General features: G+C 47.6%; 1 non-coding gene across 1 annotated transcript; it reads left to right on the plus strand.

The window, feature by feature from the left end:
- Positions 1-20,096: 20,096 nt before the first annotated feature.
- On the plus strand, positions 20,097-20,178 carry trnas-uga (transfer RNA serine (anticodon UGA)). Its single transcript has one exon. It is a non-coding gene; the product is annotated as a tRNA-Ser (tRNA).
- The last annotated feature ends 5,482 nt before the right edge of the window (positions 20,179-25,660 follow it).

Here is a 25,660-nt window from a genome sequence, read left to right on the forward strand (position 1 = left end):
AAACAATTCATGCAAGATGTTTTCTTTTGATAAGGACAGCTCCCAAAGGGGGATGCACTTAGCTAAGCCTGGCTATCATGATCAATGGTCATCCATTGGCGCCTATCTGTCTAGGGAGTGCCAGTTGGACATCTGGACTGCATTACTAAGTGTCAGGAGTAAGTGACTCATATCTCACCTTGATCAACCAATCAGGGACTGGTAGGGCCGAGTAACCCACATGGGACTCTGATGCCCATGGAACTTTCAGCCAATCAATGAGCTGAAGTTCCTCCAGGTAAAAACAGGCAACACAGAGAGCCTGGAGATTCAGATTCAGAAGGGAAGATTCAACAAGATTCAGATTCAGATTCAGATTCAACAATTCTAAAGGGAATTCAAAGGAGAATCCCAAGGGCAGGACATTCTCGCAGCGCGCCTCCTGACCATCCTGAGACTCAGCCCGGACAACCATGGAACGGCCAGTATGTCCGAGTGCCAGAACCTTCCTTTGTTCTAAGAGTCTAGAGTGGAGGTTGCCAGAGAGTAACCAGCAGCAGGCCTTGTGAACAGGTCGGAACTGTGGACAGCTGAATCACTATTCAGAACTAGCTCTTCATCAGGAACGAACCGGTCCTCTTCCTGATTTGCTGGGACCCACAGTCATCTTTTCTCCTGTGCACAAACTTTGCTAGTTAAAGCCAACAGTGAGCATCAGCAGCGCACCGTCGCAAGCCGCACAGCACAGCCTGGCACGGAGCCAGAGAGCGCGGATTGGACAGCAACAGCCTGCAACTGTTTCTTTGAGTCCGCAGGAGATCTGAATCCCCAAAGATTGGATGAGTATTCAACTTCAATGCATTACAGCTCGAGAATTCAATTGTTATCCCAACCAGTTGATATCAATTTAATTCCTAAGAGTTATGTACTTGTTTTGAGTATCTAATGTAGAAGTTGTAACCAAGTTCATTTATGAAACGGTCTTAATGAATGATATACTGAACGTATGTCCTCTTGATATGTGTAACACTTTGTAACTGATTGAATATATACCTTTTGTATTCTGATAACCCTCTCGATAAGATCTGTTAGGTTTATATGCATATTCTATGTATTAATAAATGTATCCTCGTGTATTAGTACCTGTGTGTGTGCGTTGTTTGAGTTATATCGCATGGTTGGATTCTAAAGCCATCAAAAGAATCAACTTTGTGATTTACTGCTACAATTAATAATTGTCTCAGTAAATGCCCAAACCCTACAGAACTGGTGCCTTCAGAGAGCCACTATGATTACATATTTGGCGTCCCTGAACCGGTTTTCCCTACAGACGTAATGACAATGGCTGCTAAAATGTCTGAAGTGGAGTCGCTTATAAGTACTATTTCTAGCGACGACAATCCTGGTTACTGGAGTGGTATCGAAAAGTTGAACTTTGATGATATTGAGAAGCTGCAAGTAGATTTAGTAGCTAAGGTAGCGAACCAGCTTAACACAGGAGGGTCTGTGAAAGCAGTTCTGGTCCTATCGAGTTTCACCTTAAATCTAGCTAAACAGCTGGAACTGTCTTTGTCCGAGCTGACAAAGTTTCAAAAGCTTCAGGGAACGCTAGAAAGATATAAGGCGGAGCGAGTTGAGTTGTTGGATATAATCAGAGAAAAGAGAGTGAAAAATGAGGAAAGTGAAGACTGACTCAGGGAAGTTTTAGGTAAATTAGATGACTTGTCTGCTAGAGAAACTGCGGCTGAGGTAGCTAGGAGAGACCTGGAAGCGAGCTTGAAAGAAAAAGAAAAAGAAATTGAGAGTTTAAATGAGCTCAGACAGGAAAGGCAAAAGGAGTCAGATGCTGCCGTACTGGAAGCAAAATAGACTAGATCCCACTTGCATGCCAGCCCACCTAGCAGCCCGGAGCGCTCACCCAGCGCGCCGGGAGGAGGTTTCTCCCGGCCAGGGTCTGTGGTCGGATCGGCATGGGGGAGATCGCCGAGTCCTGCGCGAAACGCAAGGGCGAGTCAGTTCAGGGATAGACCCCCTGCTCCTGATCACGGCCGTCTCCCTGCCCGCTGAGAAACCGTAAAAATTAACCTCCACTCCCTGAGGCAGTTAGCCAAAGATGTAGAAAGGTTTGACCCGTCAGTGTCAGGGAATAATGTGGAGACCTACATCGATGAGCTGAGATATACTTTGCAGTTTATGCCCGAAGCGTCCGAACAGGAAAAGGCTATGTTAGTAAGGAAAACTACCAGCCGAGCGGTCCACGAGTGGATGTCTAGACAAGGACCGGAGGTCTGTAATAGCTTTGAGGAGCTGTGTCAGGCAATGATCGGAGAATTTTCGGCTTTTATCGATCCCATAGCTGCCGTGGCCGCTGTGCACCATATTAAGCACGAAAAAGCTGAAGCCCCTCGCGACTATTATCAGAGGCTTAGGCGCACTTATTTTGCAGGGCGGAATGAAGAGGGTTGCGAAGAGAACGTGAATTTCAAAGGTTTATTCATTGCTAATCTGCATCCCTCAGTCAGGAAAATGATTGTGATGCACACTGATGCAAAAGCGATGAAAATGTCTGACATTAGAAGGTTGGCTCAAAAAGCCTGGGGAGCTGAAGTCTCTGCTTCCTCAGAGCAAAAACCTGCTAAAACGGCCGTGTTCGCCACTAAAGCCAGCAGGGTTGACGACTCGCCTCAGCTCGAGGCAGCTGAGGTTCCTGAGCTCGCTAAGCCCCGGCGCAAAATAGGCAGGCAGGACCGCACTAAGCGTCAGAGCCGCCGTGAGCGCTACGGGGAAGGCAAGGGCTCAGGCAGAGCCTATCATAAGACTGGACGAAGGGAGTCAACTGCAGCCCGCCTGGCCAGGCTTGAACAAGCCCTGCCTGAGAGATCGGGACAGGGTAAACCTTCCGCACCGAATGCCGGAAGTGTGAATGAGCTTAGGGGGACCACGCCCCTTCTCACTGGAGGAGGCGGGGATCCGTCCCAAGCCCCTCCCTCAGTCTATCTGATTGGGTGGGAGGGTTCCTGCCTGGAAGAAGGCTGTGACTCTGAGTTGGGCGCTGACCCCGCCCCTGAAGTCAAAGAAAAGGCAGGCTTCCTACAATTCTTAGGGAATCTCAGCCAGAAAGGCAAAGCAAGGCGTATTTATATCAAGGTTTCTCTTGAAAACGTCTTAGATAGAGAAGCACTGATTGACACTGGGGCTGAAATTAGTTTGATGTCAGCCGATCTACTCAGCGAGCTCAAACGAGTAGCGAAAGGAAAAGGCATCAGACTTAAGGTAGAACCGTGTAAGATAGATATTTCCAGCTATACCCAGGATCATGCCAGGATCACACACCGAGTTTGGGTGGCACTTAGGTTCGGGCCAATGAACGTGGTGCATCCTGTTTACATCTCTAGGTTTAAAACAGAGCCACTACTCATTGGCCAAGACCTGCTTGACAGGCTGGAGCCTCTGGTGGACTGCCAGCGTGGAAAATTGTGGGCTCAGGTCAAAAACCCTAAGCCTGTTGCACAGCAAAAAGGGGGATTCAGTGGTTATGCTGTGATCACACAGTGCCCACTGAACACTATAGCTGAGTTGGAGGTTCCTCCTGGTTCCTCTGGATGAGAATAAATGTCTCTTCTTGCTTTCCAAAACTACAGGGAAGTCCTGCCCAGGCCAGCACTCCCACGGTCTCCCAACTACAGGAGCAGTGCTCCAAGCAGCTGCTTGACCCGCCAGGTAAAGCACACCCCCTTTTCATCCCTGAAGAAGAGTGGATCTCCCTGTCCGGTAATGAATGGGAGTCCTTTCTGTGCACCCTGGTACCTCAGGGGGTCCAGGACTACCACCCCATGGTGGTGGGAGGGGGTCCAGGTGGCAGAAGTGCAGGTTGATGATGTAATTCTTAGCCTCAGCTCTGAGAAGTCCATAATCAGTGAAGGTCTGTTCGAGGACCTGTCGCGAAGCTGTCAGGTGACCCTGGTGACGCAGTCACAGGTTCTGTGGTGGGCACCCCCATCTCATAGGTCCATTTGGAGCAAAGGAAGCTGTGTAGCTTCCATCTCCATCGGAAAAAGGAAGTTTGCTCACTACTTCCTATTGGAAGTACCTATTGGTTCGACTGGGCGCCCAGCTGGACACAGTAAACAGTGTGCTGTGGACACGGGTGGACCCAGATGCCCACTCTCTAAGCGGTGACCCCGAGAACATTCGGTCAGGTCAGACGATTCCTCAGGCCTGCCAGGTAGGAAACGAATCGGACCTGATCGTTCCTGCGTCAACAGCAGGGTTTCCAGTACGCCTTGTCCTAAAGAAGGGACAGAGAATGGACGCTGAGATGGTTTTCTTCCAACCATCAGCTCAGTTTATCAGACTGAACCTAGCAGTCTGTTGTACCCCCAGACTGGAACGGAATGGCCGAGCCACCTGCCTGTTGGTGCAGAACATAGCAAAACAAGATGTCAAAATCCCTGCTCGCACTGACATGGGACTGGTAATTGACAATGGTTTCTATGATTTCGAACTAGCCATCCCAGTACTGGGGCAGCTCCCTGGTCCCTTGGCCAGGGAGGGGGGAACCGAGCAGGTGTACTACACCTACCCCCGGCGGATGATTGCAATTATGCCAATAGAGGGATTCTGCAACCAGGAGGTGTGCAGGGTGGACCTTAGCGATAAGGATGAGATGGTTGTGTACACAGTACACGCAGGTGTTCCGATGGACCACTCAGCCGAGAGTACGACCCGGGATACCGCCATGCCGTCAAAAGCGGGGTTCCTAGAGCAGGTACAGGAACAGGTTGGCAAGGCAGATGCCCTGGAAACGGAAAGCCAGCGTCAGCAGCTGCGTCAGAATTTCCAGGATTTCCGGGAAGTGTTTGCACGGGACGCCTATGACTGCGGGGTGACGGATTTGAACACAGTGCGCATTCCAACGGCCCCTGGCGCCCGCCCAACCTATGTCAGGCAGTATCGCATTCCCCTCACGGCATACGAGTCCATAAAGCAGACGTTGGATGCTCTACTAGAGCGTCAGATCATAAGGGAGTGTAACTCCACTTATAACTCCCCACTGTGGCCGGTGCTGAAACCCAATGGTAAATGGCGTCTGACCATTGACTACCGGCAGCTGAATAAACAGGTTCCTTTGTCACGATGGCCAATGATCTACCTAGATCAGGAGTTATTCAAGGTGACAACAGCGAAATATTTCACCACAGTGGATGTGGCCAATGGGTTCTGGACCCTTAAGGTAGAACCAACAGACCAGTACAAACTGGCCTTTTCCTTTGGAAACAGGCAGTTCACCTGGAATCGATGCCCCTTTGGGTATTCCAACTCCCCAGCGGAGTTCAACATATTTCTGCACAAAGCCATGAGTGATGCAGCCGCCAGGGGCAACCTGGTCTATGTGGACGATATTCTGATGAGGAGTCAGACCTGGGAAGAACACATGGCCGAGATCAGGCATGTGTTGACCCAGCTCTCCTGTGCAGGGGCCAAACTGTCCCTGGCTAAGGGACAGTGGTGTAGGACCCAAGTGGAGTACGTGGGACTGTTGGTTGGAGCCCAAGGCATACAGCCACAGTCCAGCAGAGTCCAAGCTATCCAGAATATGAAGTCGCCCACTAACCTGTCTGAACTGCGCAGCTTTCTGGGAGTATGTAATTATTCCCAGCAGTTCATTGAGGATTACGCTGAAATAGCAAGGCCCCTCCACAAGCTGTTGCAGAAAGACGTGCCCTTTGAGTGGGGGCCTTCCCCAGAACAGGCTGTGATGGAGCTGAAGCGCAGACTCGGTAGTGCGCCGAGCTTGGCCTACCCTGACAAAAATAAGGTCTTCTACCTTGAAGCAGGGTTCTCAGAGCACTGCCTTGGGGCTGCTCTGAGTCAGGAATATAACCAAGAGCGAAGGGTGGTGGCATATGCCAGTCGAGCCCTGAGCCCAGTGGAGCAAAAGTTCTTGGACTGCGAGAAGGCCCTGTTGTCTACGGTCTGGTCGGTAGAACACTTCCGTAGTTATGTTGGGGGACAAAAGATCATCATCGAAACCTGCCACCAACCTGTGACATTCCTGCATAGCCAGAGACTGAAAGCGGGCAGGGTGTCAAATAGCAGGATTGTGGCATGAATGATGGCCCTACAAGGCTATGAGATAGAGGTACGTTATGCACAGAGCAAGAAAATGTACCTGGGACAGGGCCTGGCTTTGGGCCAAGTGTGTCACGGCTGTGACACTGACATGGAAGCTCCAGAAACAATTCCCGCTGCTGAGCTACCGAACAATCATCGGTACTACGATGAGAACATGGGCCAGGGCTTACCCATGGCCTATGTTGACGGTTGCTCTTTTCGCCACGAACAGCAGGTGCTAGCAGGGGTAGGAGTAGTCTGGCAAGACAATACTCCCTGTGGGCCGACCCGCTATAAGCTAGGACCAAAGACTAGTCAGTATGCGGAAGTAGCTGGGGTGCTGATCACCCTCCAGCAGGCCCTGACACATGGCCTTAAACAGTTTGTCATCTGTAGTGACTCGAACTACGCCCGACATAGCTTCGTGTCTCACGTTCCGTATTGGAAGGGTAACGGCATGAAAAATGCCCGGGGCAAGGAAGTAAAGAACAAAGAGTTGTTCCTGGCCAGTGACAAGCTCACGACCGAGGCTGGAATGATGGTTTACTGGAGGAAGGTGAAGGGACACTCCCAGGTGAAGGGACCCGACAAAGACGGGAATGATGAGGCCGACCGGTTGGCCAAATCTGGCGCCTTAGAGGGTGAACCCTGGCAGTTCCAGCAGGAATGGCTACCCCCAGAATTCGTGGCTGAGGTCAAGGCGGTCACCCGAAGCAGGGCTAGACAGGATGTCGGAGCTGACCCTCAATCTGTAGTGCTTGGGTCACAGGGTTTTAACACCGATCTTGCGGAAATGCAGAAACAGGACCCAGCAATTGGGCAAATGTATCAGCATATCGCTGACCCAGTGCGTCAACCTCTTTCGGAGCAGGTGCTGAGCCAGTCTCTGGAGCTGAAGGAGCTGGCAGAGGTGAAAGACAACCTAAAAATTATAAAGGGGTTGTTGGTTTGTGTACCAGTTACACAAGGTGTCCCAAAGTGGGTAGTTCCCCACTGTCATCGGGGGGTCATGATCCAACACGCTCATGACGAACCCTGTGGGGGTCACCGGGGAATCAAGGCTACATACGACACTATCCAGCAGGTGGCATTCTGGCCTCACATGGGCCAAGACATCGCCGCGTATGTAAAGGGGTGTCTGACGTGTAGCCAGTTCCAACCATCACGGCCCTTGCACCGTGCACCACTCCAGAAAAAGGGCATGACATTCACCTGGTCCAATCTTCAAATGGATTGGGTGGGGCCGCTGGTGAGGTCATCCAGAGGGAACAAATATTTCCTCACTGTTACGTGTGCATTCACAAAATGGATTGAGTGCCTCCCAGCACCCAACGACACGGCAGAGACAACTGCAGTGCTGTTGGTGAACCATGTGTTCAGTCGATGGGGATTCCCCCTGACCGTGGTCTCGGATCGGGGAACCCATTTCACAGCTACAGTAATGGCAACCCTGTGGAATATGCTTGGGGTCAAGACCCAGTTGCATATCTCCTACCACCCTCAATCCTCGGGCCAGGCAGAAAGGGCAAACCGAACGGTGGTTAGTATGCTCAAAAAGTTTGTCTCCAACAGCAGTAGGGACTGAGACATTAAGCTGCCCCTGGTTCTGATGGCCATCCGAGCTACGCCCCATTGCTCTACGGGGGTCCCACCTTTTGAGATGATGACAAGTCGGAAGATGACTCTTCCCCTACACTGTCTTTATGGGGTGGAGGACCTGAGCACGACGGGGGCTGCTACGGCCCATCAGTATGTGTCAGACCTGCGAGCACATCTGCAGGCAACCTTTGCTTTTGCCCAGAACAATCTGGGAAGGAGTGCAGAGGGTAGGAAAGCATACTATGACTGAAAGGCAGTTAACCAGGAACTCCAAGTAGGAGACAAGGTCCTGTACTTCCAATTTGCCAAACCCACAGGGGTGGCCCGGAAGTACTTACCCAGTTGGACAGGACCCCACGAGATTGTCGATAAGGTATCACCGGTAGCTTATCGAATTCAGATTGAGAAGGGAAGGCAATCTCTGGTCTACAAGTGGGTGCATCGCAACCACCTCCGGTTGTATCGCCCACCTCAAATGGCGCCGGAGAACACAGAATAGGGTTAAACGTCCAAACCCGATCAAAGAGGGGGGTGCCCCTTTGTAGCTGCAGGCAGTTAGGTACTGTACTGTAGGTCCTGCTAGGAAAATATATTCAAAATTATAGTGGAACTGTACCATGTGCCTCATCTATGTTCCAGAATGGGAATCCTAAAACTGCCACGGCTGGTCCTGACAGTACTGTGGATCGCCTCGACACAGCCCCTTGAAGTTGTGGAACCTGGTCCTCCTACCGGCATAGTCCTGCAGGAAACCATAGTCCTCTCCATGGAAATCTTTATGGTACAATCTTTTTTTTTTCTTATAAAATATACTTTATTCCGAAAAAAAACACATCTCAAAAGGAAACATCTCACACGATAACACTCCACAAAATTAAAACATCGGTGGAACGGCGGTGATTGTCCGTTATCAATCCTTGCAAGGGTGGGCGTATTTGCGCTATTATGAGAGTCCCTCCAAACCCTACCGCTTGCTGTAAACCATTAATCCCTGTACAGGGTCCATAGGCCTTTCCAGCGCTCCTTTGCCGTGGGGAAACCCCATTTAGCAACATCGCGCTTCATCCTCCTCCTGAGGTCCGCCAGGATCCTCTCTTCCAGCTCCCTCGCTCCCCACTTGTTGTTGTGCCGGATGAGATTGTTCCTCGCGTCCCACAGGCCTTTCTTTGTGAGGGACAGCAGCAGCCACATCAGGAACTGCGTCCCCCTGTCCAGTCCGGTAGGTGCCAGCCCCAGCAGAATGTACTGGTAGCTGAGCACCGCATTCGTTTCCAGGAGTTGCATTATGTTGTCCATTCTGCCCCACGCCGCCTTGGCGAAGGGGCAGCTCCTTCACTTTATTAAGATACTGAAGAAAGATGTGGAGACGGGGGTTTGAATTTAATCCTTTCTGTAGGGGGTTTAGACTTTCAAGTCACAAGCTGGGGTTTATGGCAGGAAAGGGGGGTTAACTGATAAGGATTGCAGATGCAAGCTAGGAACCCCCCTGGGTGTAATGTTAAACTGACCATTTGTCCAGAACATCGTAAACTGGCCAAATACCATGAACCCCCCTCTTTACCATCAGACCGAGTGACGTCAGAAACGGAGAAGAAAACACTATATAACCCAAAAGTTTGTAACAGTACGGGGAACAATACTTCGGTTTTGTTGTTTCTTGCGGGAAACAAGACTTCGGCTTTATTGTTCCTTGCATGCAATAAACTCATCTGTTTTACTTCATCTCGGGATCAAGAACCTTATTTCTTCTGTTACAACAAATTTGGCGTAGTCGGCGGATGCTCCAGAAGGCGCAGAACTTCCCATCGGCAGGAGAGATGGTCAGCGCGCACATAACTAAGAGGTAAGGACTCCTCTTTTATTTAAAAGTCCTGACTCTCTCTGACCGATTGGGAAATCTCTGCTCCCTGCGAGAATCGCCCGAGATGACGGAGTAAACGTGAGTTTCTGAATTCCTCTGGCCCGGGGAAGACACCGGTGTATGTAATGGGTTGTTTGCTGTAAGCCCAGAATTTGGTCTGGCAGGGGTTCCGCGGTATTGTGTACAGGCGTTCGAAGCTGGTATATGCCTTAATTGCGCGTGGAGTTTTTGAACGGGTTTTGGACCCTTACCGTGAAGTTCAGGACTGGTGTGGGCCTTAATTGCGCCCGGAGTTCTGAAGGTCAGAACTGGTTTGGGCCTTAATTGCGCCCGGAGTTCTGAGGCTCAGGATCGGTGTGGGCCTTAATTGCGCCCGGAGTTCTGTGGCTCGGGATCGGTGTGGGCCTTAATTGCGCCCGGGGTTCTGGAGTGGTGCATTAAATGCACGTATAATCCAGGATTGGTGTGGGCCTTAATTGCGCCCGGGGTCCTGAGATTAGCTACGCCTTGATTGTGCACAGATTGGCGTGGCGTGGTTTTTTTGTTTTAAAGGAAACAGGAGTAGAAGAGATATATATATATGTATGTATGTTTTTGGTGTTTTCCTTGTTTGTGAAATACATATACACACGCACGACACTAACATAAACACACCTCATAATAAAAGAGCAAAGCATTAAGTAGCAGGATTTAAAGGACGTTGAGACCCGAGAATCGCCCTGATTGAGCTCAGTGCGTAAGTCCACCCCGGGGCAAAAGCAGCGATGCTGGCGTTCTGGGGATGGTGAATTACTGATCAAGAAAGGGGGTTTTCGAGGTCTCGTTTCTTACCTGTGAACAGTGCGGTGTAAGCCCTCTCTAAAGTCTCGGAGAGGCATTTAGATCTGGAGGTAACAGACGCCCTTAGCTGAATGAGTGCAGTAATGCACAGGTTTTTCCAAGTGAAAACATCCCCCTACTGAATGAGCTGTTACCTCACACACGACAAAAGTAAATCTTAAAGAAACCAAACATGTGTGCTAATTGGGTGTTTGAGAAAGTGGTGGAAGTATCTGATTACATATCGGAAAAGTGTAAATTGACTGAAAGGGAAGAGAAATATAGGATGAAGCTGAGTCTGTCAGAAGGAGTTTGGGGCGAAGATGCCTGTAAAAAAGCGTATGAACATTGGAACAAAAACAAAGATTTAGCTGCAGCCCTGGTGATCGGCCGACACCTGAGGTGGCAGATTAGCATGAAGGAGAAATCAGAATGGGATAAAAAAGAGAAGGAGTTCACAGAAAAAATAAAAGCGTTAAATGAGAGGAAAGATAATTTATTCGCGGCAAAAGAGGTACTAGAAAAAAAGCGAAAAGAGGGAGTACAGGAGAATGAGAAACTAAAGAAGGAATTAACTCCTGGTCACGCTGCACTGGTTAATGTGCTACAGCCGGCGACTAAGTTATATCCTGCTCTCCCACAGGGGAACAAACAGGCAGGAAACGAAAATAATTGGGATCAATTCCCACAGTGGCCATATGGAGATGGGGGGTCGGATTGGGATAACACTTGGTATGAGTGTGATAAAGACGGATCAGAGTCTCCCCTGTTAGAGGGAGGGCGCCCGTAGGTCTGTACTCTCACTCGAAGTGGGAAAGGACTTGATGTAGCAGGGGCTGGCGCCGTTGATGACAGCGCCACTCTAGCTCCGTCTCGCACCCCGCCGAGGGGGTCCGTTCTCGCACCTACCTTCCCTGAATCCCCAATACGATCAAATCCAAAACCGGAGGATATTGACCGGTGGGCTAGAGAAGTACCGCACCCAAAATTAGGGATGCAGCGAACCTGGAGTGCGCTTCAGGAATTAAAAGATACTTATGGTATCTCCCCCCTGACTGCCGCTATGATCCTCAGAAGGACAGGGGAAAAGCGTGTCGGAGAACTTAAACAATTGTGTGAGGATAACGGCAGGGGAGGGCGATGGGAATGGGTTTGGCGATGGCTTAAACAAAATTATCCACCAAAGACAGATTGGAAAAAGATATCTGCGCGTCAGCAAAAAGAAAGCGAGGATGTGGCTGACTTCACTGACCGCTTCGTCACACTCTGGCTGGAATGCTCAGGACTAAGTGACGAAGATGATGTGAATAGCGACGCCTCTGCTGTGATTAAACAAATTTATTTGGGCGGTGTTAAGCCTGATATAGCCAAAGCCCTTCAGTTAAAAGAGCCCGAAATAGGGCAAGATACGACTAAACAATTTGAGGAAATAGTTAAAATGGCACGGCAAATCGAGAGAAATATGTATGCTAAGGTGCGGGCAATACAAACAGGGTGGACACCCCCCATACTGAAGGGTGGAGCTGGCCCTGACACCCGACTAAATCCAAAAGGCGAAATTACAACTCGGTGCCATTATTGTAAAAATTTCGGACATTGGCAAAAGAATTGCAAAAAGCGATTAGCCAGTGAGGGCAGGATTGGAAGATACCGAGATCCCCCTTTCAATCCCTCGAATCGAGAGGGGCAAAAAAACCTGTTGTCACAATTACAGGATTTGAGCGAAGCAGACAAACGCGCTATCAGGGAGCTTTTAAACTAGGACTCCCCCTAGTGGCCTCCCTACGCCTATCTCAGGAACTGAGTGAAAAAGAGCTCAAATTACAATGCACGATTAATGGGATTCAAATGTCACTTTTATGGGACACTGGGGCTCAATTATCGTGTTTATCTGAACAGTCAGCCAAACGGTGTGGTGTCATGTTCACAGGGAGGGAGCTGGAGGCCACTGGTGTAGGGGGTAATCGAATAACACTCAGAGAAACTCAAAAACTCAAGATTAGACTAGGAGATGGGGAGGTAACATTTAATGCTGTCATGTGGGTAGGATCTACCCCAGATCTGTTGGGATGGGATGCTCTGAAATACCTACAAGGGGTTACATTAACCATACATGAGGAGAGGGTGGAGGTAAACATCTGGTCCCTCCAAAAAGACGAACTAAAAGGGCATTCAATTTGGACTATGGATAAGGACGAATGCGGGCTTCTGGATATGGAACCCGCCACATTTACTGGGAAATCCCCGCCATACACAAAGCCATATAAAATCAACAAAGAGGCGGAGGAAGGGGTTCGACCAGTAATACAAAAACTATTGACTCAAGGCATTGTACGAAAAACACATAGTACAAGCAACAGTCCAATATGGCCCGTAAAGAAAGCCAGCGGAGCATGGCGATTCACAGTTGATTACTCAAAAGCTAATCAACACATCAACCGTCTCACCCCCTTGGTAGCAGACCCCTCTGCTATTTTTCAACTACTGACCCCTGAGCACCAGGTGTTTTCAGTAATTGACATGGCTAATGGGTTCTGGTCTTTTCCTCTACACCCAGAGTTACAAGATTGGTTCGCTTTTGTTGTAGATGGAGAACAATATACTTGGACCAGGTTACCACAGGGGTTTCATAACAGCCCCACCGTGTATCACATGGCACTTCGGAGGCATCTCCGGGAGCTGCCTCAAGTGTCCTCCGTCGTTATCCAATATGTGGATGATATTTTAATCGCGTCTCCTGATGAGGAAACCCACAAGAAGGACCTCCAAATTATTCTCAACCAACTGGTTAAAAAAGGACACAAGGCTAGTTATAGCAAAGCACAGTTATGCCTAGACACCGTAATTTACTTGGGACAAAAGATTAGTCAGGGAAAAAGGGAATTGACAGAAGATCGGGCCTAGGCAATCCGAACACACCCTAGTCCCAATACGGTGAGAGAGCTCCGATCATTTCTGGGTCTGTGCAATTTCAATAGAAATTGGGTTGATGCTTTTTCTGAAAGGGCCAAACCACTTACAGACCTATTAAAGGGGGGAGGGAGGTCCCTTGATCCTATTGCTTGGAGTCCTGAAGCTGAACATGCTTTTAATGATTTAAAACAAGCTCTGTTACAGGCTCCTGCATTGGGGTTTCCTCAGACAGATCAACCATTCTACCTCTACGTAAGTGAAAAGAATGGATTTTGGACAGCTGTACTAACACAGGAACATGGGGGTAGGTACCGCCCGGTAGGGTATTACTCTGGATCCTTGGACGAGGTAGCCAGGGGCTGGGGTCCATGTCTACGAGCCGTTCAGGCCGTCTGTCTAGCAGTACAGGCAGTCAATAACATAGTACTAGATCAACAACTGATTGTTCGATGCCCACATGCGGTACACACCCTCATGTCCCTGAATCGGGTCAGTCAGGTTAATGCGATACGATGGAGCAAGTGGCAGGTCTTGTTAGAGGCTCCAAATATTACCATTGAACGTGAAGGAGCTCTAAATCCAGCCACATTGTTACCTGACCCATCAGAAGCCTACATGTTAGAACACAGCTGTGATGTTTGGGCAATGGGAGAAGATGAGGGCATCAAAATAGCCGAGCAACCACTAAGGAATGAAGACCTCATCCTCTTCACTGATGGAACTTCATTCATAAATTCTAGTGGGGAGAGGAAAGCGGGTTGGGCTGTGACTACAGAACATGATATCCAATGTGGGGGAAGATTTGAGGTACCCACGTCAGCACAGTGAGCTGAACTGAAAGCTTTGGTGGAAGCCTGTAAATTAGCAAAAGGCAAGACCACCATAATATACACAGACTCATGATACGCATTTGGAGTATACCATGACTTTGGAAGGTTATGGAGTAATAGGGATTTTTTAACCTCTGCTGGCACTCCGGTAAAGAATGCAGATCTGGTGTCTGAGCTGCTTGCGGCTCTCCAACTCCCAAAGCAGGTAGCTGTAGTCAAATGTAAGGGCCACAGCAGAGAGGACACTCCCGAGGCCAGGGGCAATAAGCTGGCAGACTGGACAGCACGTCAAGCTGCCCTGGGGCAATGGGAGGAGTGGGCTATAGAAAAACCTCTTCAGATTATTTCAGTTTGCACAGTGAACATACAGGCACTCCGGACGGAACAGCTCAGCGAGCTCCAGGCCCAGGCCCTAAGGATTGAGAAATGGACCTGGATGGAACGCAATGTGGGGCTGCAGAAGGATGGGACCTGGAGGTGCCAGCGTACAGGCAGACCCGCCTGTCCCAAGCAACTAATGCCCTACCTGGCACAGCAAATACACTCCAGAGGGCACCCAGGTGTTAGCCGAATGACTCGACGCTTTGCTCAGAGCTGGGTGGGCACAGGCTTCACACCCTTCGCAGCTGATGTGGTACAACGCTGTGGCGAGTGCCAAAAAGCCTCTGGAGCACCGCCGGTTCGGGCTCCTAATCTTCGACGTCCTGCACCCGAGGGGCCCTTTAGACACTGGCAAATAGACTATTGTTCACTGCCACCCTGTAAAGGGAAAACAGGTCTCCTAGTGATGGTGGACCAGTTTTCTAGATGGGTGGAGGCTGTCCCTGTCAAACGAGAGACTGCGCAGACAACTGCCAAATATCTCGTGACAGAAGTAATTCCCCGATGGGGACTCCCGTGTCGCATAGACTCAGACCAGGGCACACATTTTACTGGAAAAGTGTGTCAGGTGGTGGCAGACCTACTAGGGATCAAATGGGACCTGCATTGCCCTCATCACCCGCAGTCCTCCGGCATGGTGGAACGGGTGAACCGGACTTTGAAAGCTAAATTGACAAAGTACCACCTGGGAGGGATCCCCTGGGTGGATGCATTGCCCGCCGTACTGTGCAGCATCCGGGCTGGGACAAATCGAATAGTGGGGCTGAGCCCGTTTGAGGTGATCACGGGGCGTCCCATGAGACTGAGTGACTCTCCAGGACATGACAGAGTAGGCTTGAGTATACTAACTGATTCTCTGTTACAGTATTGCAAGTTGCTGACAGAGGCCACCCAAGGAGCCCGCGAGCAGGTCCTGGAGGCGTGGGGACCACCACCTGAAGGAGGGCACGACCTCATCCCAGGAGAGTGGGTGTGGATCAGGAAATTTCCTTCACAGGTTCTCCAGCCCAGGTGGGACGGACCCTACCAGATCCTGTTGACAACTGAGTCTGCGGTTTGAGTGGAAGGAAAAGATCGCTGGATCCACGCGTCACACTGCCGACGAGCCTCATCCCCATTTACAGACTCAGAATGAAATCATTTCTGTCAATAACGATAATTGTTGCTGTAGGACTATGTTCCGCAGGGATTAATGATCATCTCTCCCACAAAGGAGAACATGGAATTAATTCCTTTTTAGGCCTCTCCTATCTGACAGCTAAGAAAACCAACCAAAGTGCCTGCTGGGTGTGTGCCGCATTACCCAAATATGTACAGGAAGGACTTCCTATGGGGGCCATTCCTTGGCGTCTCGAGGAAGTCATAGGCATGATCATTTGGAGGGATAATTTAGGAGATTTTAATATGACAAACTATGGGGGTTGCCATAACACGACTTTAACCTACACAACATTACAATATCTACAGGAGCGAGGCTTAGAGCCCACGAGTTTCACAGGCTCTTACGCTCCTAAATATAACAGAAGCCATACACCACCATACCTGACTCTAAATAAGGAACGTGAGGGAAACATATGTTTTCAGCACACTAATGGTCTGCACTTGGTTGGATGGAGTCGTTGCAACCTTACCATCGCTGCAAATATATCCACCTCTACCTTCCAAATTCCAGGATGGGATCGGCACACCCCACAATTTGGTATAAGCTTCTTATTTTCAGAGGCATGGGGAGCGCCAAACGGAACATATTTCAGTTGTGGAAAACGAGCCTACCCATGGTTGCCAGCCCAGTGGTCTGGCTCATGTTATTTAGGATATGTGGTTCCTCATATCCGTGTTCAAACCCACAGCCCCTTCGGACCTAACCACAGACCACAAAGAAAATTGGCTGATTGGGAATATTATTTAGGTATAATATTTCCACAAGCCGGCATGAACTTTCTGAGTCGAGAGTTAATTCAAATGGCCTCGACTTTAGAAGAATTAGCAAATTCTACCTCATCTAGTCTGAAGGCTGTTAATGATGAGATGGTAGCCCTCAGAACAGTGGCCATGCAGAACCGACTAGCTTTAGATTATGTACTGGCGGCCCAAGGAGGAACTTGTGCAGTAATTGGCACTGAATGCTGCACATATATCCCTGATAATTCTGAGCACATCTCAGATCTGGCCCAACACATTTACAATGAGGGACAGAAATATCAGGACTATTATACTGAAAATTGGGGAATTGGGTCTTGGGTAAAGTCTGTGTTTGGGGCCTGGGGTGGAACCTTTTTACAGTGTTTATTTGTAGGAATAGTATTGTTTATATGTATAATTGTAATCATCACGTGCACAAAAACATGTATCACATCTTGCTATAACTGTGGAACGTACAATGTCATGGCAATACATACCTGTTCGCCAAGAAAGGAAAGATCTGCCCTGACATTGTATGTATAAAAATAGGCTACACTGACGTATGCCATATTTTATAAGGGGGGAATGAAGAAAGATGTGAAGACGGGGGTTTGAATTTAATCCTTTCTGTAGGGGGTTTAGATTTTCAAGTCACAAGCTGGGGTTTATGGCAGGAAAGGGGGGTTAACTGATAAGGATTGCAGATGCAAGCTAGGAACCCCCCTGGGTGTAATGTTAAACTGACCATTTGTCCAGAACATCGTAAACTGGCCAAATACCATGAACCCCCCTCTTTACCATCAGACCGAGTGACGTCAGAAACGGAGAAGAAAACACTATATAACCCAAAAGTTTGTAACAGTACGGGGAACAATACTTCGGTTTTGTTGTTTCTTGCGGGAAACAAGACTTCGGCTTTATTGTTCCTTGCATGCAATAAACTCATCTGTTTTACTTCATCTCGGGATCAAGAACCTTATTTCTTCTGTTACAACAATACTTAGAAGACAAAGATACTGTATCAATTTATGTTGCATTAGCCTGATTATGATTAAAAAAACACATATAATTAAACACGCGTTTACGATTTAAATCAAAACACGATTTAAATCAATATAAATGTTTATATTGTAACGCATACTGTCCAGCCTCCATTTCTCTATAAAAATTTACTCTATTACACACACACACACAATAGAAGCAGGAAGCAGAAGCAGTGACCGTTGTCAGAAGGGAAGAAGGTGACTATTCATTGTTATCAAAAATGACTTAGAATCGATCATGTTGTGATATTTTGAAATATAAAAGTCAATTGATTGTCCATAATATTGCTATTCTATTTTTTCGAAGAAATGTTTGTTAAAAGAAGAGTCCAGCACCAGCTGGATTTGAACACACAACCTGTGAGTTGGCAATCGCGCACGTAGACCAGTAGGCTACAAGGGAAGTCGCATGAAGATGGAGGCGAAACAGCCCTACACAGCCCTGTCGCAGTACACGAATATAATCATATCGTTATTAAATTCTTTAGATACGCGATTCCATATTATATTAGCAGAAAAGCTTAAAACTACCACTTTTTCACACGCTATTTCACATGCTAGTTAAATACTTCGATGCTTAAAATAGTTAGGGAGAAATGGAATACCGGTGTGTATTTTTCCTTTAAAGTACCGATTCCTGGAATCTGACTGGCTGACACCCTTCTGAAGTGGTTCCATAAAATCTGGTATACGGAAAAGAAAGCGTTGATAAAAAAGCCTGGATTCTCATGTATCTCATACAAGTATCTTTTAAAATAGTCTTTGCTGTGCTCTTGAGGATCCTTGTGATATTTTGAGCTCTAGTTGAATGATAAGTGTCGCATTTTAAATCATTTTCGTAGTTAAAAATTATGAAACGCCCTGTTAAAAGCAAGGGAGTTTTTATGCCCGTTGAACTAAAACAAAATGCCTGACAAAGTATGGCTTGGACAGATTCCAAGTGCTTGTACAAATGTGCTAAAGAAATTATACTTTGAGTATACAGCTTGTCCAAAGTCATTCATTATTAATACTATTAGTAATATCTTCGGTAAAGGCTTTGATGCATAAATATTTCTGATAAAGGTAGGTTGTGTACTTCTGTCCAACTGAGCAATCTTGCTTTCATAAAATATACCAACATTTTAATGACTAATGATTAACATGCTGTAATACACAGTTCAAAATTAAAAGCTCAAATGCTGTACATGAGAGGTTAAGCTCCCCCTGGCGGTTTTACAAGGTGACGCCGGATAGTTTCCAGCATGACGTCAAATGACGCGATTAACCGCGTGATACCGCGTGATACCACGACACACCGACCGGGGTATGCCGCGAAATACCCCACCCATTTTGAATGGCTGCATCTGTATACAGTACAGTTTGCATACAGTACTGTGTTTATGTTCCTAAACTGATCTCTTTTATGAGCAGGTGAAAGGCATGGTGAATAGGAGATTTTCAAAAATTACTGTGCTTTGCATGATTGGAAACAAATGCGTGATTGCGAAATGCTGTGGTGTTACTTTTACAAAGATGGTCGATGAAAAAAAGAATGTGGACCAGGGCAATACTTTGAGTTTACAGCTTGTCCAAGGTCATTCATTATTAATACTATTAGTAATATCTTCGGTAAAGACTTTGATGGCGACAGCTCAAACATGAGAGGATGAGCTTTATTAGCTCCACCTTGTGGAAATTCCGGATACTATTATTTTAATTGCGGTACTATAGGAGAATTTACGGTAAGTCGTGGTAGACTGAGTAAAGCGCACCGCAAAATATTGCGGTATCGCCCGCTTGTTTTGAATGGCTGCATCTGTAAACCACAGCTTAAAGAAGAGCACCATCTCAGTGCCATACTAATGTAAATGAAGTAATACTAAGACATGTTCTTATGGATTTGTCTTACCTTGAGATATGTAATTGGATTTCAGGATTAACTTCCACATTCAATGTACTGGTGATTCTTTGCCTGGTCAGTACCTGGGTGGGAGACCTCCAGCGAACAATTAAGCTTGCTGCTGGAAGTGGTGTTAAGAGACTCTTAGGATCTTCCAGAGGTGTCTGTCCAATAGCACTAGTTGCCTTAGAGCTGGCTCAAACATTGCTCAAGAGTCTACCTTTCACAGATGCGCAAAGATGAATGATGGGGGTGCACGCTTCAAGGAGCCTTCCAACTGTAGGGACCGATTAGAGACAATACGTAGCATGTGTTCGTTTCCATATACGCCCCGTGTCTCAACGGTAGGACAGAGTCAAATACTGCCTCGACACGTAACAGCGTTATATTAAACCGCAGGACTTGAGGGCTGTTTTGTTTGAATGTTCAAGGCATTGGTAAGAGCGTAGGTCAAGGGCCATTGGTGCATCTCCTGTAACTGGACTAAAAATGCTATTCAAAGTGCAGTGACTGAAATCGTCGTCCACATGTCTCCGTTGTTGATTGCTTTCTGTCTAAGAACGTTCTGTTTTCATGTCCGAACGGGGAGACTTTATCATTCCAACTTGAAGCCACCCTTAAGTCCTCTGAGGTGTGTGTGTGTGTGCTTGCACGTATGGCGTAAAAGGTTTCTTAAACGGAGAGCGAACTTGAAAAAAGTTGCCTCCGCCACCGCCGCCGCCTCGCACTCCCTGTTCGATTGTAGCAAGAAGGCAGCGGCCGCGGCGCTCGCTGTAGTCGTGGCCGAGTGGTTAAGGTGACGGACTTGAAATCCGTTGGGGTCTCCCCGCGCAGGTTTAAATCCTACCGACTACGGTGTCCTTTGCATTTGGTTGCGTGTGTGCGTGTAAAAGGACCAGTGCCGTTTCGTTTTCGCTGGGACCTTTAACACTCTAAATCGCCTGGACCCGCAGCCTGTGAAATCGATTCTTCAGCATCCACGAAGGACGCTTTGCAGCTGGACACAGATAACGATGCTTTTCTGTAACGAGCTTTCCAGCTGAATTTTCTCGGCAGCTCCGTACTGAACCTGTTCTCCATTGCAACATAGCGGAGGCTCGTCACGTCTATAGCAAGGCTGTGTAGGACCGCATACGCCACAGTGACTTGTACACAGACCACATGAAAGGCAAGCAAAATACCCTTTTAAAATTCCAAAGACTCACAAGGTCAGAGGAACAGCGATGACCTGAACAGATCTGTTACAGAAGTCTAGGTTGACCTTTTTAGAGCTGTAATTGCATTTTTGTTTAATAGAAGATCAAATCTACTCGCATGTACCAGCACCTTACAGTTTATTGATGTTAATTCTGTTTAAGTAATAAGATTGCTAACGATGTTGGACTTTAGTCGGTGTTTTTTAGAACAAATTGCTTACACTTCTGTAAGGAATACGCAGTACGTGCCTTTGTCAGTCATTGCTCACCATACCTGTAACTTTCTTATCTAACTCACTTCCTCAAATGGTGAAGGTCCACAAACATAAATGAAAAAAAAACCCTTGTTGTAGATGAGGTGCACAAAAAAGCAGCCCCTGATAGTGTATAACACATTTATACTATTGCAGAGACACATGTAACATATATATATATACTGTATATATATATGAAACAGAAATAGAAACAGAAACAGGAATCGCTTACTCACCTGGAGAATCTCTGTAGGAATATCTAGCATTTATCAATGGAAATAAAAGCTGCTTTAATACAGTGCATGTTCAAACTGAAACCCTCAGCTGCTGTTCTTGTTTGTTTTGGGACAAATTGCAACTGAGCATCGCATGAGCCGTTACGTACCCTTATCTGTTAGGGAATTTCAAGGGAGGAGTTAGGTCAGAATGGGTAGGCTGCAAAACAACAAGTAAAGATTTATTCCAAGATGAAACGTTGTGGCGGTTTTCTTATCTTTTCAGCATGGACTCAACTTTTACGTGTTCCTTATATGCTATATATGTATATATTAGCACCAATGTCGTTCTTAAAAACTAACATGAAATTGTCAGGGACATTCAGCTATATACAAAGACGAGACAGACAAAGTAATAATTCTATATTAACGTGGCCTACATATTGACGCAATGATCGAACTAACTGACATGTTCTGATTCAGATCCCCTGCAGTTCATGCCAATTAGAACAATAGCAATGCTGAGTCCTCCCAACCCTACTGAGCACAAATTCAGCTGATTTCAATTGAGCTCGGAGCTGGAGATGATCTCCATACAGTTCTGTGTTAACTAGCCCACACTTGCGTGCTAATTTACGGGTTGTGGCAAATGCTTTTCTAAAGTTCATATACACGACGGCAACCTGTTACCGAGGAACCTGAGAGGTTTAAAAGCCTCACGAGCCAGGCAGGACTCGACCCTACAATCTTCTGATCCGAAATCAGACGCATTATCCATTACGCCACTGGCCCATAGAACATGCGCTTGCACTCCACCACAGAGAGCTCTACACTGCTACCAGTAGTACACTTCCCCATCTAAATTTTCACAGCAAGAAACTTGTGTTTCCTACTATTTTTATCAGGTTTAAAATATCATCTCCTTAAAACAGAAAAAGTGTTGATGTGTCGTGCTGAAATTCCGATTGATTTTGAATTCAAAGAAAAAAGGTTTTCTTCCAAAACACCGTGAAATTGTCACATCTTGCAGACAATAGGTGTATTCCATGTTGAAAAGAGAAGAAAGAAACCATGGAACCTTTTACAGGTGTGAGGCTTCTTCAGGTGTGAGAAGACCTCATGGCCGAAACGTTGTGGTTCCTTTCTTCTCTTTTCAGCATGCAATAAACCTATTACTTGTTCCTTTGCAGCCGAGGCATGCTGACATAGCTACCCAGCTGAACATCTTGCAGACTCTACTTCTCTCCTGTAGAAGTAAAGCAGGGCTTGCTGGGTGAGCTTTTGCTCCGGTATGTTAGGTCACGTGTCATGTTAAATCACTTCTTCTGAACACAACATTTGCTGGTGCTAGCTTTCCCCATGAAAAGAGACATTTCCCTTACAGTACATGACATATCGTTTTTTTTCTATCAATAAGTATAGAAATAAAACAAAAGAAAAAATGTTGTCGCCAAAGAATGCACAGCTCTGTCGCCTTGGGGAGGTGTCAAGGGCATTGAGCTCCTTGGACATGAGAAGTGCCAGATAAATGCCATTTCTCATCATTTCTCTTGGCGTCAGTTCTGCTATTAAATGGGAAAGAGGCAACGGGCTCAGAGAGCAGGTTAAGTGCACACCGAACGCAGATGTGTCCAAGTGTCTGTAAAAGTGCGGTGCTCCCTAGTGGCTTAAAGTGCCTGCCTAGTAAGCAGGCGATCCTGGGTCTGAATACCAGCTGTGCCTCTCTCCGTGTCTTGTTGTGCCAAATGTATCATTTCAGACAAACATGTACAGCTTGGTTCAGTTTAATGCAAGAATTCATTTCCTTTCTGGAATAACTTGTTTTTGAAGAAATCCATACATTTTGTGAAAGATGAAATCAATTTCTTGGTTGTCAGTGAAAAAATATTGCTGGCTACAAGAAGCGCAAACGACTGTTTTCTTTGACCATAAACCTGCAAATGTAGGGAGCACAAAAGGCTGTCAGTCTCTGTGGAGCAATCGGTTAGTGCATTTGGCTGTTAACTGAAAGGTTGGTGGTTCGAGCTCCTCTGGTATGCGTGTCTCAGTTTTTCCAATGTAAACATCATCACCATCGCTAAAGAAGATGGCGCAGAAGGCTCCACAGCCGAAACGTTGTGCTAATTTTTTTCTCTTTTCAGCATGGAGTAAACCTTTGCTTTATCCTTTGCAGCCTAAGCATGCTGACGCAGCTACCTTTCTCTTAACGCGCCTCAATCATTATTCACCAAAACGATCAGCAGAATAAGTCGCCTTTGTGGTGATGTCACTCCTCTGCTTCACAAATGTCCTTAGTGACGGGCCATTTCTTTCTGCCATTTTTCCGGAGCGGTTATTGATTGCTCCATCATTTCCCTCTTACTTTCCATCACTAGATTGAAAAAAAAAAACAGAAACAGGCTGACAGGACGACAAATCAAATTGCAAAAACTCATCAAAGCACTCGATAGAGTATTTGAATCCACAAGTAGCTACGAGCAACTTTGTCTTGGCTTGCATGAATGTCGGAAAATGTCAAAAAGAAAAAGATGGTGGCTTTTTCATATTCGTTCTTTTATTTTTAGCTCGTTGGCTCTTCTGTCCATTGTCCTCCTGCCTGGCTCTTGACCTGTGACTGTCTGAACGCACACAGTAGACTTTCATGCGGGGGATTTGTCCTGAGCCTCTGTGAAAGACCCACCCACCCCCATAAATAACTGCTCTAGAAACACATGATTGCAAAACTAAACCACAGCTTAAAGAGGAGCTTGTCATGACCGCCAGGCAGTTAAGACCAACTCTTAAGCGATCTAATCAGCACCAGCAGTGGGTGATTATTAACAAACGCTGCCGCACGAGTTAACCCACCTGCACACACTCCACCGTGCGGTACGCAGTGCTATTTTTACCAGCTTCCCGCTGGTATTGAGACTACTCCTTGAGAGCTCTACCTGGCGGTTTTTCCATTACCTCGTTTATTCTGGATATTGGACTCCCCTTCTGCCTTTTCGACTTTGGACCTCGCCTCTCACCTCGGACTGTTTGCCACCAGTGTTCTCCCTGGATTACGACTTACCTTACGCCTCTTGACCACGAAACAAAGCAAAGCAGAGCAAAACAAAATGAACAAACGAAAACCCTCACGTCCCGCACTTGCATATAACGCCGTTACGTGCCCAAGCGGTATTGTACGTCATCCTAGCACTGCACCCCGGGGCGTACGGTATATGGGAACGAGCACACACCACGAATCGTCTCGAATCACTCCCTACAGCTGTAAGGCACCTTGAAGCGTGCACCCCCAACATTCTTCTTTGCGCATCTGTGAAAGGTAAACTCTTGAGCAAACTCTGAACCAGCTCTAAGGAAACTAATCCGATTAGACGTTACTTTGACTCATCCTTTAAGGGACCCTTGTTAATTGGAGAAATCAATGATTTTGAATGAATTCTGTATGCGTTAAAAGACAGCTATACACAGAAAACATGCAGGACACTTCTCATGATGTTTCCCGAGCCGAAACACAGTGCGGTTTTCCAAGCCATCTGACAAAGCCCGCCCACTGAAAACTGCAGCAAATCGTGTAAAGACGTTCAACTTCGTAACTACTGCACGCACAGGAAGCAGAATAAATTCCTCTTTTCAAACTGTCAAAGGTTTGCTTTGCGAACACTGCAGGACATCGCACAATCTCTTTTGAACGGGGACAAACGATTTCTTATGGGGCACAGTAAGTACAGACGTTTAAAAAGCTCCACTCATGCCGATGATGCAGCATGAAGAAGCGCAACCTAACGTTTGCATTCCTAGCAAATTCCTTTTATTTTTTGATAAATAAAGACAGGTGTTCGCCCTCTTGTGGCCTTGCGGCGTCAGAGCAAGAGGCTCCTTCTCGCTGCCCTTCCGCTGTGTTGCAGGGCCCCGAGAGGGAACCCGGAGCGCGCAATTTGTGGGGGGGCGGGGGACCGCGTTCGCGCTCTGCCCCCGGTCTCTTGCGCGAGTACTAAATCTCACGGACAGGGGGGCCTCGTCATTGATTGTTACAGGTGAGACGGGGATTAGGAGGAGACCCCGACTGATGGGTAAAGGGGAGCACTAACACCAGAGGGACACCCCCGGTGTCTCTTTTTGAGAGACGCCCTGGGGTTTCCTAATGGCCAAGGAGGGTCGGGACCTCGGTTTGACGCCTCCCCCGAAGGACGGCGCCTGTTTGTGCAGCAGAGTGTCGCCATCAGGAGGCTGGGGCGTAAGAGAGCCACACAGCCCGCAGGGTAAGCGCTCCCTACTGGTCCCAGTCACACCTCTTGCAGGAGCAGCAGCAACCGGAGCTTTTCCGGGGGGGAATCTCCCATCCGGGTGCCGGCCAGGCTCACACCTGCTGGGCTGCCCCGGGGGTGAGCCCAGTCGAGAGTCGCAGGGCCAGATCTAATCACCGGGGAGAAACGATACAAGTGAAGGATTGCTCGGCTCTCAGCACTTGAAAAGACCGACAAATGTCTCGTTCCCGCCGGAGCTGAATGTACCTGCATGTGTGGTGTCGTCTTCTTCCCCCGCCCCGCTGTGTTTGCTGTATTGTCTCTGAAGCCGGCCCCCCCGAGACGAGACGGGCTGTTCCTGTGCCCCAATTAACACTTTACAGGTGCCATTCCCCGGCATTGTGGCCGTTCTCGGTGCTCACACGCGATAAGATAAG

This window comes from Lepisosteus oculatus, unplaced genomic scaffold, assembly GCF_040954835.1.
Source record: "Lepisosteus oculatus isolate fLepOcu1 unplaced genomic scaffold, fLepOcu1.hap2 HAP2_SCAFFOLD_63, whole genome shotgun sequence".
NCBI lineage: Eukaryota > Metazoa > Chordata > Actinopteri > Semionotiformes > Lepisosteidae > Lepisosteus > Lepisosteus oculatus.